Source organism: Pinus tabuliformis, chromosome 3_1 (genome assembly GCF_031772625.1).
Source record: "Pinus tabuliformis cultivar Carrire ecotype Pingquan chromosome 3_1, CPIR1, whole genome shotgun sequence".
Lineage (NCBI taxonomy): Eukaryota > Viridiplantae > Streptophyta > Pinopsida > Pinales > Pinaceae > Pinus > Pinus tabuliformis.
In genome coordinates, this window is record NC_142301.1 from 411,817,182 (window position 1) to 411,831,129 (window position 13,948).

The window sequence follows — 13,948 nt, forward strand, 5'->3', positions numbered from 1 at the left end:
TAATACTGAGAGGGGGGGGTGAATCAGTATTATCAAGCCAAATATTCCCTTTTAAAAATCAGAGGATATACGCTACTTCAGTTAGTACAACCCGCGTATATACGCAACTATGTAGAAGGAAACCCGCGCATACAATGCAAACTTATGAGTTACTTTATCTTTTAGATGTTGATTATTAATCTGTGTATCTGAGTGAAATAAATAGTAACCAGACCAGTAAAATAGAACAGAAGACAGTCACACACAAGAACACAAGATATAAGGTGGAAATCCAATGTGGGTGAAAACCACCTACTGCAATTTGTCTCTATCTTTCTTTAATTAGAAACTTCCTTTTACAATGTATTGGTGCAGTCCTTTACTAGTATGCAGGCTACAACCTACAGAGAGCTACAACCCTCTCTCATTTTCCAGCTTCTCCTGGAAGGGAGCTACAACCCCCTTAGTTGTTGTACTAGCCATGATACTAGTACGTAGGTGCTGGCCTACTGAAGGCTACAACCTTCTCTTTCTTCCAGGGACCAAGTTTCATCAATTTTCAGACTGGGTCCATGAACATCAATCAATCATCAAGTATATCTGCGTATACACCGTTTTCATTCACTGAACCAGCGTGTATACACTCTTTCACTTCACTGAACCTGCGTACAGATCTATAAAGGATAATTCATTCTTTCAAATATTCAGACACTAATTAACCCAGATTGTCAGATTTATAGGTCAAGCATGTGCCTCATATAACAGATCAAAATCATACAAAGATAGTATTATTCATGCTTAAAGATTATGACCCATCAATAGAACTTATCCTTCTTTATGCGCTAAGGTTCCTCCTTCATTCAAATCCAGATCTGCACCATAACCCCAATCACAAATATTTCAGATCTAGCGCTTATTAGATATTCAATTCATTTAGATTGATTCCTTGCCAAATGATCTCCTTCCTCTTTTATAGTCTTAGGGCTTTCACAATACCACGGTCCAAAACCATAATAACACAATACCATGAACCAAATACTTGGGTTCAACACTTTTGGATGAAATACCATGGACCAAAACCATAGGATCAAAAACTGTCGAACTAATACCATGAGCCAACCATGAAAGTGCGTGTATATGCTCTTTCACTTCACTGAACCTGCGTACAGATCTATAAAGGATAATTCATTCTTTCAAATATTCAGACACTAATTAACCCAGATTGTCAGATTTATAGATCAAGCATGCGCCTCATATAACAGATCAAAATCATACAAAGATACTATTATTCAGGCTTAAAGATTATGACCCATAAATAGAACTTATCCTTCTTTATGCGCTAAGGTTCCTCCTTCATTCAGATCCAGATCTGCACCATAACCCCAATCACAAATATTTCAGATATAGCACTTATTAGATATTCAATTCATTTAGATTGATTCATTGCCAAATGATCTCCTTCCTCTTTTATAGTCTTAGGCCTTTCACAATACCACGGTCCAAAACCATAATAACACAATACCATGAACCAAATACTTGGGGTCAACACTTTTGGATGCAATACCATGGACCAAAACCATAGGATCAAAAACTGTCGGACTAATACCATGAGCCAACCCTGAAAGTGCGTGAACTTTTCTCTTCATGAAAGGAACTTTTCTCTGCATGAAAGTGCATGAACTTTTCTCTATATGAAAGAAAATTTTCTCTGCATGAAAGTGCGTGAAATTTTCTCTACATGAAAGAAACTTTTCTCTGCATGAAAGTGCGTGAACTTTTCTTTACATGAAAGAACCTTTTATCTTTATGAAAGTGCGTGAACTTTTCGCTACATGAAAGAAACTTTTATCTTCATGAAAGTGCGTGAACTTTTCTCTACACGAAAGAAACTTTTATCTTCACGAAAGTGCGTGAACTTTGCTGCACTATAATTTATCATCTGAGATGATTTGCCATCAAGTACAACATATGTATCATAATGCCAACAATCTTCCACTACTTGAACCTTAGGATTTTCTCTTAAATATGATGTGATGGACAGTGGATGATATCCATAAAGTGATATAAATGGGGTCATTTTTGCTGCAATATGTAAGGAAGTGTTATACCACCATTCAAGGAGAGGCAACCATTTTACCCATTGTGTTTTTTTATCAGATACAAATCAACAGAGATATCCTTCCAAACATGTGTTCACTATCCCAATTTTCCCATCAGATTGAGGATGATAAGATGAGATATCATCTAATTGAGTACCCAGAAAAGAAAATATTTTTGTCCAAAAAATTCCAGCAAAAATAGTATTTCTGTCACTTACAATAATATTTGGGTTTCCATGTAGCTTTTGAATTATTTCCATAAATGCAGTAGCAACTGTACTGGATTTAAATGGATGAGATAATACAGTAAAGTGTGCATAATTCATAAGTCTATAAACTACCACCATGATGACACCCTTTCCTTCCGACTTGGGAAAAATTGTGATAAAATCCATTGAAACTTCCTCCCAAAGTTGACATGGAATGGATAAAGGTTGTAATATACCCGAGATCTTAATTTTCTCAACTTTATTTTGTTAACCAAACATTCTACCACAAAATTTTGAATATTAGATTGAAAGCCATCCGAAAAAAATTGCTTCTTAACCCTATGGTAAGTTATTAAAAATCTTGAATGCCCTCCTAAGGGAGATGTGTAAAATTCCCTAAGAATATGTTGTTTGAGTTGGGAATTGTTACAAAGGTATAAGCGATCTTTGTACCATAACAAATCACTTTTCCAGCTAAATGTATCAGATTTACTTTGACCTTGGTGCAAATTTCCAATGAGTGCCAACACTTCTTCATCATTATTTCATTCATCCCTTGCTTCATTTATCCAATCTGGTTGGATAATAGAAATGGCACAAAGCAATGCTTCCATATCCTCATCCTTTCTTGAGAGTGTGTCTAAAACAACATTTTTCTTCCCTTTTTTGAATATTATTTCAAAGTCATAACCCAACATCTTTGTGACCTATTTTTGTTGCTCTTCTGAAGATAATCTTTGTTGTAAAAAGTATTTAAGGCTATCCTGGTCTGTTTTTACCTTGAAGTGTCTTCCCATTAGGTAAGGTCATCATTTCTTAGGTGCTTGAAGTATTTCCAAGATTTCCTTCTCATAAATATCCTTGTGTAAATATTTTCCTTTGATTGGAAAACTTTCGAAAATGATGGGTCTTTCTTCTTTCATTAAAATAGCACCAATTCCATTTCTTGAGCCATCAGATTCCACAATAAAGGTTTTCATGAAGTCTGGCGTCACTAAGACTGATGCTTAGAACATTTCCTCTTTAAGACATTCAAAGGCCTTCGTTTCTTCTGTAGTCCAAGAAAATGCATCTTTGTTCACTAATGTTGTTATTTGTGCCGCTATTCTCCCATAATTTCAGTCATTCGTAGTCATTCGAGTTCATTTCATTTTTAACCAGTCCTAGGGTTTAGTTCCATTAGGTCTTAGGGTTTGTCATCATGGTCATTTAGAATAAATAAAGTTGTCAGAGGACACATGAGGAGGTTAATAACGATCAGAAAAGTAAAAAATTATTAATTTGTAAACTTAATGAAGTTCTAACCTCAAAACTTATGTTGAGGTAAAACAGAGCATTGGTATTTTTCATGTAATTTGATGTAATTTTATGGTTTCTATATGTAATAAATGACCACATGCTGCTCTTGGTCACCTGATGACATTGCCAAGCACATGCCACTACAAAAATCAAGTCATCTTAAGCACCAATCCACCTGCAAAAGCAAAAGAGAACAAAACCTAATTTCCTCTCCCACTAAGCTACAGTTGCCTATAAGATCAGAGATATCTGAGCAAAGGAGGCATAAGGGATATCAGAAGGTATGATGCCATTTCATATCATCAAACATCAGATCTCCACCATTTGTCGAGAAGTCATTCCAAGGAAGAAGCCATTCATCACACATAAGGGACGGTTTTTCTTCAAACTATTTTTTTCAGCAAGAAAATATGAATTTGGAAAAAAGTGAGAGAGGTTTTTGTCCCTTACTGACCCAAGAAGAAAATATGCTTTTAGTTTTTACACAACTATCATGCTTTTAGAGAAATGTCAAAAATACAGTTTCCTCAAGAGAGTTAATGCACCTATGGAGTGACCTTGGGAAAATCAAGAGTTATCCTAGCTTGGCTGGCCAAATGACTTTTTGGAGGAGTAAAATGCTATCTAGACACAAATTGATTTCCAATGAGCTATCATGAGCTCAATTTGGAGTTGAGGAAGACCTTCAAAAGTTGACTGCAACAACACTCTTCATTTAGGCAGCCTCATTTTGCACATTTTGACCAGTCTTGGGATATTGGACATTTGATAGGTAAAATAACCTCCAAAATGGGATATTCAAGATGTTATTGAAATTAGACTTGATAATATTTCCAATGAGCTATCACACACCCAATTCAGACACTAGGAAGGCCATCAAAACTGGTCTACAAAAAGGCGTTGCGCACCTGTGGCAGGTTTCCAGTGTAAAATTACATTAGCACTACGCATTAAATTGGCGTTGCATGCCTGTTGAAAACACTTCAAATTTGCCATCAAAACACCTCTATATCTCTTTAATGATTCTTCCAAGTAAGTACAATCATCCATCTTGGGAGATCACTTTTTCCTCATTTCTTGTTAAACATAAGCATGGTAAATGATGAATTTGATGTAAATATGGTTGAAAATCACTTCATAAGGTAGATACATCAAGTTCCAAGTGGTTTTGAGCTGTAATGAATTGGTTTCCTTGATTTTAGAGGCAAGATGTTCCACTGCCTATATTCCTGTTCTTAGTTTAGATATGGTTGAAACCACCCCTCTTCTCATGGATTCGACCCTTATAGCTAGCTTGAGTAGTTTCCTTGCCTATATCATGTACTTTTTGATTCATTTGTAAAGTTTGGACTTTGGCAGAAGGGTTGGACTCATTGAACATTTTGTATCAGTAGTTGTCAAGGAATAAAACCAGGTTTCACAGCTATTTTTGTGGGATTCTTGTGACAGTGAGTTTATGTATTTTTTATTCTTTGTAATGAGTTTTTTTTGATGTTTTATATGTACTCACATATCTCTCTCTCTCTCTTCTAAACTAAATGAATCAAGGTGAATAGAAAAAATACACTAATTTACAGTTCTTTGTCATGGGAATGCATTTGGTTTTCAATGTTTTCACTGTTTGAAGAGGATTCATAGTTACTTATGCCCTCCTCAACTCCTCAACTGTCTTACTCTACCATCTCAAATCCATTGCTAGTACATATACTCTTGTCTACCTCGCCCCATAGTACATGATTGTATCCATGAGTTGATTTTCCGGACCCAATCTACCTTCTCTAAATGATCTAGCAACCAAAACCTAAAATCAAACCAGAAACCCTAATCTACTATACCTAGCCTAAAATCAACATTCAATTCAGTCATCTCGAGCCCTAGTTGCTAATATCCTAATTGAGATTGACAAGGACAGAGACCTCTCTCGACTTGGTAGGGTTAGCTACTAGGTTAAGCTTGATTTGATGTTACCCTAGACCTGCCTTCCTTTAGCCTGAGGTAGATTTAGGCACTAACAATGTGGCGACCATACTGGGGAAACGTATTTTTATGTTCCTTAGAAAAATGTAATCAAGTTCAGATTTGATTGTTGATGGTGAACAATGATCAGAAATTGCAAGGCTGAAATCATTCACCTGGCAACTCCATAATCAGTTTCGACATCAGATCCAAGGACTCCACTGGAGGATGAACTTGACTAGCAAAAACATGAAAGGACAATATGGAGAGATCAAGTATTCATGTTGGAATTTCATCCAAGACATTATATTCTGTGTTATAAATTATTGCTTCTCTTTTCCCAAGAATATCAAGAAGGTTTTACAAAGCATATTGTGTTCAAGAAAAGATCCAAGACCTTCATTTGATTCCTTCCCTTTGAAGATTGCGAATATAAAATGTTCGCATGCCTTTGATCTTGATCAAGACCTTTTTTCTGAATCTTGCGATGACCGTCTTCAAATTGATGAGCCTAAAGAGACCAAGACTGATTTTATAGCTTCTGAACATACCCCACTACCTTGTAAAATTCTGGATAGATACAAGCCTTTGATTTTACCTCCTATATCCCATGCTTTCCCTAAAAATCATTACCTCTATCTACCAAGATTTGATGGTGACAGTGACGAAATTACTGCTGAGAGACACGTATTGAATTTTGAGTCTTTTCTCGACCTTTCTGAAGTTGATGAAGAGGATGTCAGTATTAGGTTTTTTGCTCTTTCTTTGCAAGGCAAAGTCAAGAGTTGGCTCAAAACCCTGCCTGATGCAAGCATCTCAGATTTCCTACAGTTCGTCAAGGTGTTCCTCGACAAGTGGGTGGTCAGACAAAACCTTTTCTTGATTCTAGAAGAATATAACCAGCTAAAAATACTTCCAGGGGAGATAGTACAACAGTTTTCTGCCAGATTTAACCAAGTCTATTTTTTGATGCCGGTTAACATAAGACCTCCTCCTGGATCTGCTCTCTTGCCATACCCAGAAGCCTTTGATCCGGAAATGGAGTTTCAGCTGAGAGAAAGGAACCTTGCAACACTTGAAGAGATGCAGAATAGTGTAGTAGATGTAGAGGCTAATTTGGTAATCAGAAGAGCAAAGTTGAAGGAAGAAGAGATTAAGAACATAGATCTAGAGGAATCGACAGCTTTAGAGGTAAAGCTTGACATATTGGTAAGTGCAATGGAAGAGATGTGCAAAAGATCACCACAAGAAGTGAGTACGATGTTCAAGACCATGGCTCACTGATTGAAGAAAAACAACTTGCTGATCGAAAACATTTTGTTTCTTATCCCAGTTGTCATAGACCTAATAATGATTGTTTCATAGATCATCTTGGAGAAGAGAGATCTATTGATATGACATGTATGGTTGATGATGTGTTTTATACCGATGATTTGCCTCAGTTTTATTAGTATAATGATGATTATGTTCTCCAAACAGAAGCTAGTCTTGCAGACAAATCAACAGTTGGTTTGTGGAAGGAGGAAGATCACTTTCAGCAGTTCAAGTATAGTGATCAACCATTGCATATCAGCTATGGAAGTGAGGAGGAAAGTGCATAAAATCTTGAAGGAAGTGAAGGATCTTTGCCTTTTTGTTTTGCTTCGTTTCAGTTCATCAGAGACAACTTTCATGCAATCAGAAATAAACTGTCGACAAGTCTTGATCTAGACCATCTTAAGGGCAATGAAAACCTTGTTCAAGGATTTTCATATCCAGAGTTGCAACCTCCAAATGCCATTGATTTTCAAGTTACAAATGAAGACTTGGATGCTAGACCATATGATCAAATGATGCCAGATGATTCTGTACCATATTGTTTTGAATCATTTCAGTTTTTGAAGGGAAAATTGCATAGTATATCTTGAAGTGAGCAACCTGTAGAAAACCATGAAATCTCATTGGAATCAATAGAAAATGGGTTGCAGTAGTATTTTCAAGTTTTTCACGATCCAATAGCTAATGTGTTGGATGATGTCTGTAGTCAAAGTCCTTCTCCATTAGCTACCTGTGAGCTTGAAATGTGTGCTGATACAAACTTGATCTAGTAGCTAGTTTCTTTGTCATTTTTAGTGGGAGTCTTGTCACAAAGATCAGATCAAAGTTTGCATTCATGGAATGAGGAGAAGAAAAGTAATCCATTGGATGAGCTAAATCCCAGTGTGCATGAATTTCAAGATCCTTATGCAGTGTTTTTGGAGTCAGATAGAGAATCCATATTATTCAACGAATCTGTTTACAAGTTTTCATTGGATTTGCCTTTCAGTAGTTCTCTCTTGTTGTTCATAAGAAAGCACTTGTGGAGAATGCAAATAGCAGCCAGAATGCTTACTTGGTTACATTGGTTGTTTCATTTCACTTGATCAGGTGATGAATGGAACAACTAGAGTAGGTTTTACTGAATAAGCTCCATTTTGAGCATATTTTCTAGTTTTTCAGTTGTGTTTTAGTATTGCGTTAGTATCACTTCAGTTTTGAGTCTTGAGTCTTGATTCTTGAGTTTTGATGTTTTTTTTGCCAAGATATTGATTCCATATTTCCCAATGGACAAGGCACTGGTCTGCTCTCTCAAATATCTGCAGTGCTTGGCACCTCCAAGGAGCTACCATCCCCATTGGAGCCAATGTTAGTGTCCGTGTCTTCACATTTCGATCAGTGATCAAATTACTCTTGTCCATTCATGTTAGGTGTCTCATTCGATCAGCTGCATTCCATTAGGTCATGGATCAATTGATGGTAGTGGTTTCATTTCAGTTTCCCTCATGTCATATACCTGCTGACTGTTCAAACATCTTTTTAGTCATTCATAGTCATTCCAGTTCATTTTATTTTTAACCAGTCCTAGGGTTTAGTTTCATTTGGTCTTAGGGTTTTTCATCATGGTCATTCAGAATAAATAAAGTGGTCAGCAGACACATGAGAAGGTTAATAACAATCATAAAAATAAAAAATTGTTAATTTGTAAACTTAATGAAGTTCTAACCTCAAAACTTGTGTTGAGGTAAAACAGAGCATTGGTATTTTTCATGTAATTTGATTTAATTTTATGGTTTCTATATGTAATAAATGATCACATTCTGCTCCTGGTGTTTCAGGTAAAACTAGTGTCGATTCGAACTCCTAGTCCCACTAAGATGGGTAGCTATCTTAGAAACAAACAATGAAATCTTTTCAAGAGTTCCTTTAAGTATGATAGATGGAAGAGAAGAAAAGAGGACCAACCTAGATCTTCTGCTTTCATCCTAGCTTGCTTTCTCCTTTCCTTGATATAATTTTCCACTCCTCTCCTACTTGTCCCACTTCAAAGAGTATCTGTGGAGTCAAAGTAATAGCAAACTATCAAAGCATCTCTATCTAAAACATCATAAACAATGTAGAATCAGAAACACATTGGCCATACAATTGCATTCATAAAAAATAAGATTCACAAATACAAGATTATATGGAGGAGAACTCAAAGAACTTTATTAATAGTAATGTAATAGAGGATTACAACCCAGTTGTCTGATCCAACATCATCCTCCCAGTTGTAGAAGCCCTCTTCACCTCATGAACAAGAAAATCACCCAACAATGCAATGTCTCTTGTCACCAACAAACCAACAGCACTTCCTTACAAAATACAAAATTCCAGCCTTCTGATCTCTCAGATGAGGGATCCATTTATAGATGTCTTGCAAGGGTGTGAGTCAACTCTAGATTTTTGGTTAGTGTCAGTCCACTGATAGTTCTTTGTTCCACTTGGAGATTTCATTGATCTCTTACTCATCCCTAGGCGAATTCAGAGAGGCAAGTGTCACAGGAGAAGTTTCTGGAAGATTCCATGATCATCCACCTTGCAAACTGTCTCTGCCATTTTTCTATTCTCACTCATCGCACCCTACAGAAGGCCATTTTAGTATGCATCACATCTAGCTAGTTTGGCAGTTAGTATGCATCACACCTTGCCCATGGAGCAGTTTGTATGGTCCAATTTTGGCCAATTCTGAGTAGTTTTTCAGGTGGAACTTCTGGGAAATGATGTAATCAGTTGACCATGATCCTTTAGGGTGTGAAGCAACACTATTAGGGACTTAAGGAGCCCTTAGTTTATGGACATGTGAGTTTTGGGTTGCAGTGCCCAAATATGTCTATTACAGCTACCCCCTAAAGCATGAGGTCATAAATCTTCTAATGTCGGGTGAAATGCTTTATCATGAGGATCCGAGATATTCGTACTGGAAGGTGACCTATATAAGATACAATACAATACATCATCATCATCATATATTTTCATAATCTAGCTGAGGTGGGCATTCCCATGCTCAACTTTATAAATTCATTTTCATTTACATAGGACAGACAATCGTCTGCTGTTGCAGACTGGTGATTCTTCGCATGAAGAGTCATCTTCCCTAGCTTAGATGACTATCTATGCAGCTTCTATGTACAATTGTTGTCTTTATTTCGATGAATATATCGCAGCCCGGATGGATGAAACTAGATCCGGGGTATTCAAAACTCGTCCAATCTTTGCTCGATGTACAAGTTGATCCATGTGGAAAGATGTTCTAAAGTCAAACATGGAAAGACATCACCTGATTACCAGCCAATATTGTAAGCTGTTAACAGATGCGGGAGGAATCACTGATAATGATGATGACCCTCAAGGCACTACAGTACAATTCACGTGGTGTGAATATACGAGTTGAATTCGAACACCACGCAAAGTATTCCGGTCAAAGGTCATTGATGTAAACCTGTCGCCAGAAGTGAGAACCTTGCCATTGAGGCATGCAATCTTTGAAGTACTGAAAGGGTTGTTTCTAAGTCAACTTCTTGGATGATGAGTTGATGTCAATAAGAAGCGACCTGTCATAGGAGGGCCTTGATGTATCCCACATCTACGATGTGAAATAGAGCAAATGAATTTTGTGGAGGTGAAAACGATCTGATGATATAAGGTTCAGGGATGGTAGTCATGAAAAATGAAGACTGAATGTAATGTAGTGGATGAGGCGTTTGGTGGATGGTAAATTCTCTGAATGAATTCTCTTGAACATATTCGTGACATTGATATGGACTTGGTAGCATTAACTGCATGGATGATAGGTAGGACCAATGCTGACAATGAATGGAAAAACCCAACCCAACTCAATCATGGTGATGGAGTGAAAGTTTCATGTTGAAAAGTGACTTGCTACCAATAGAGTTCTTCAAGTTTTCTTCCCATTTCTCCCCTATCATTGCTGACCAGTACCTCTTTGTTTTTGACAAGCTTGAGGAGGATAACATATGGTTGGTCTATAATTTTCCCTTCAGGCAAACCTATCGCTTTGTGTTTAGTGAGCCTAGCATTAGTGAGACTCTTTCTTGTTTGGGTGGACAAGTTTTGTTGCTATTGTTTTAACAAGTTTAACGATAAAGATAACTCAGTCCTTTTCGTGTTTAGAGAGTTTGAAAAGGGACGAAAAGGAGATTTTAGAAAACTAACATTTTACTTGAAGTACGTGAATAGTAACATAAAAAGTAGTTTTACCTCTCATTTTTACCATTTCATTTCAAATTTGGGACTTGGAGCTCTGTAGTGGTTTTCCCCCTCAAACTTCACTAGTTGATTTTGAGAGATCCGGTGAACTATTCTCCACACCATTAGGACCAGGTAGGAGCTAACCCTGAGCTCTTCATCTCCATTCCATCTTTTTCTGATTTTCAACAAGTTTTCCCATTTTTTTTGAGCCCCTAGAGTTTGAAGAAATTGTTCTCCGATCATCGCACCTATCCTATATTGAAAGGTGCAATGCATATTGAGCTGTACACTAGCCAGTTAGTATGCATCTCACCTAGTCCAAAGGCAAGGTGCGATGGGTGCAGAAGGGGAACTTTGCACAGTGATTTCTCATGAAATTTTTGCTTGTTTTTGCTCAAATTTGGATCCTAATTCATCTTTTATCTGTGACTCAGATATTTGTTGGATCAAGATGGTCATCAAGTGGTGTGAACGTGAGCATGAAGAAGAAGACATGATTGCCTTACATGATCAGGGTACTATTACTGCATTGCAAAAATTTTGTTTGCTCAAATTCTTCCATATATCTAGCATGAGGCAAAAAATCAGCTTGTTGCAGTATTTCCTCGATGCATGGGATCCAATCAGCTAGGTGTTCCAGATTAGAGGTAAATCTATCCCATTCATAGTCAAGGACATCTACTTTTTGATGGGGTTATCGAGGCATCGTGCCCATCTTTCACTGTCAGGATCCGCCCGTGGGGGTGAATCAGTGAGAGATTATATCCGTCAGCTTTGTAGAGATGGATCTCAACCTAGTAGAGATGGAAAGATCAATATCTAGGACGTCACTGATCGGCCTCTGAGGACAATTTTATTCACCTTTGCTAGATTGGTTGGTAGCACAACTCTTCATTTCGCGAATAGATATTATGTGTAGTATGCTTTAGAATGCCTAGAACCAAAGGTATTCAACTGGTGTGAGGCAGTACTTCCGATGATAAAAGAATAGCTCTCTAAGGTAAAGAATGGAAGATCCAAAAACTTCAAATATGGTTCCATTTTGAATTCTTTTGCCTTAGAGAGGATCCCACTGATGCAGCCACAACATATTTCACTAGGATTGCCAACACTAAGGGAACCTAGGATGCAGAGATGAGTTGATCTCATGGCCAGACCTACTGGTCAGCCACATATTACATTCTTTGATGCCTTCTTTGAGTGTTTCGACCATTAGGAGATGGTATTCTCAGAGTATCCATATGTCGGGATGGACTTCTGAGGTGACCCGGATTTGGCGATGCCGGCTAGCGAGCAGTGGGATGTGATAGGTAAATGTTTTGACCATATCTTTGTTTATCAGTTTTATAATATTTTTGTGATTTATCAAGACTTATTGAACTCATGTACTTGTGCAGATGTTGAGCTAGTGCGATTAGCGGCACGCACAAGGGCGGTAGTTGGTGTTCCAGTAAGAGAGGTTGTAGGCAAGGCTATCCTTCATGATCTGGACATAGCAGAGACCCTGGCAGTATTGCAGGATTAGGTTGAGGGTCTTACCCTTGGTATTCAGGATGTGAGGACCGACGAGTTACCTCTGAGGCTATAGTGCCATACTACTGGAGTTCCAAGTTGATGGACTAAGCTCCTGCATATGATCGCACAAGCGGTGACATGTTATCACTAGCATCATTAGTATAGGATGCTTTTCTGCATTTACTTTTGAGTTTCTTGGTCACGTGACTAATTTTTCCTTGTACACAAAACATTATGTGAAACTATAAACATTTATATATTTTTTATTTTTGGAGTTTATTTTGGTTAAGTTATGTGATCCAGATGCAAATGTTGATTTAAAATTATTTTCTTTACAAATGTTGCAAATGTCTGTCTAACACATAATTTTCTAATGAATCAGTTAAAGTGTTTAAGTTTCTGGAAATGTGTTGATAGTGAATGGAATCAAACTGCCTTTCCAAAATCTTCACTCTTAGGAACATAAGATATATAGCTGGGTTCTGAACTAAATAGACACCAGTAAGTTGTAGAATGATGAGTTGTGAATCTAGCCTGACAACAAGTTAGTGTATGCCATGTGAAATGGAATCAGAGAGAAGCTCTATCACCGCACTATACTTAGCGATGTTGGTCGTTGATTGACCAAGAGATATCCCTCTAAAAATCACTAACTCGCCGCTTGGATCAAACATGGCCTAGGCTACAGAAGATAGGTTTTGCATTCTAATACTAGCCCCATCGGCGTACCCAATGAATGTTTCCAAAAAAGTTTGACATCTGCAATAAACGAAAAGTGGATTACTTAACCAAAATGACAACTCTTTTCGGAAACAAAAATGAAACAAAAGCATATTTTTAAAGAGATTACTACACTTGATTAAGCATAGTATCGCTTAAGATACAACCTATTTTGGGGTTATGACTATGGAATTCCATCATAATCTACCAGCTTATAGGCTCCTTTTGCTAATAATCGTTTAACAATGTAGGGGCCCATCCATAGTGATTGGAACTTGCCTGCTCCCAATTTATCAGAATCCTGATCATAGAGTAGGACTAGGTCACCTTCTAAGAAGATACAAGGCTTAACATTTTTGTCAAATTGCACTTTGACACATTTCTTATGTGCTTCATTAGCTAGTGCGACATCATGACGGGTTTCATCCAAGCGGATTAGTTCCAAGAAACGAGCCTCTTCCTCTGAAGTTTCAAGAAGTAGATCGATTGCGAGCTTGAGAGATGATATCTCACACTGAATCGGTAAGACAGCTTCCAGGCTGTACACCAACTGAAATGGCATAAATACGGTCACATTTCTCACTGAGGTTCTATATGCCCATAGAGCTGAGTACAGGATTAAAT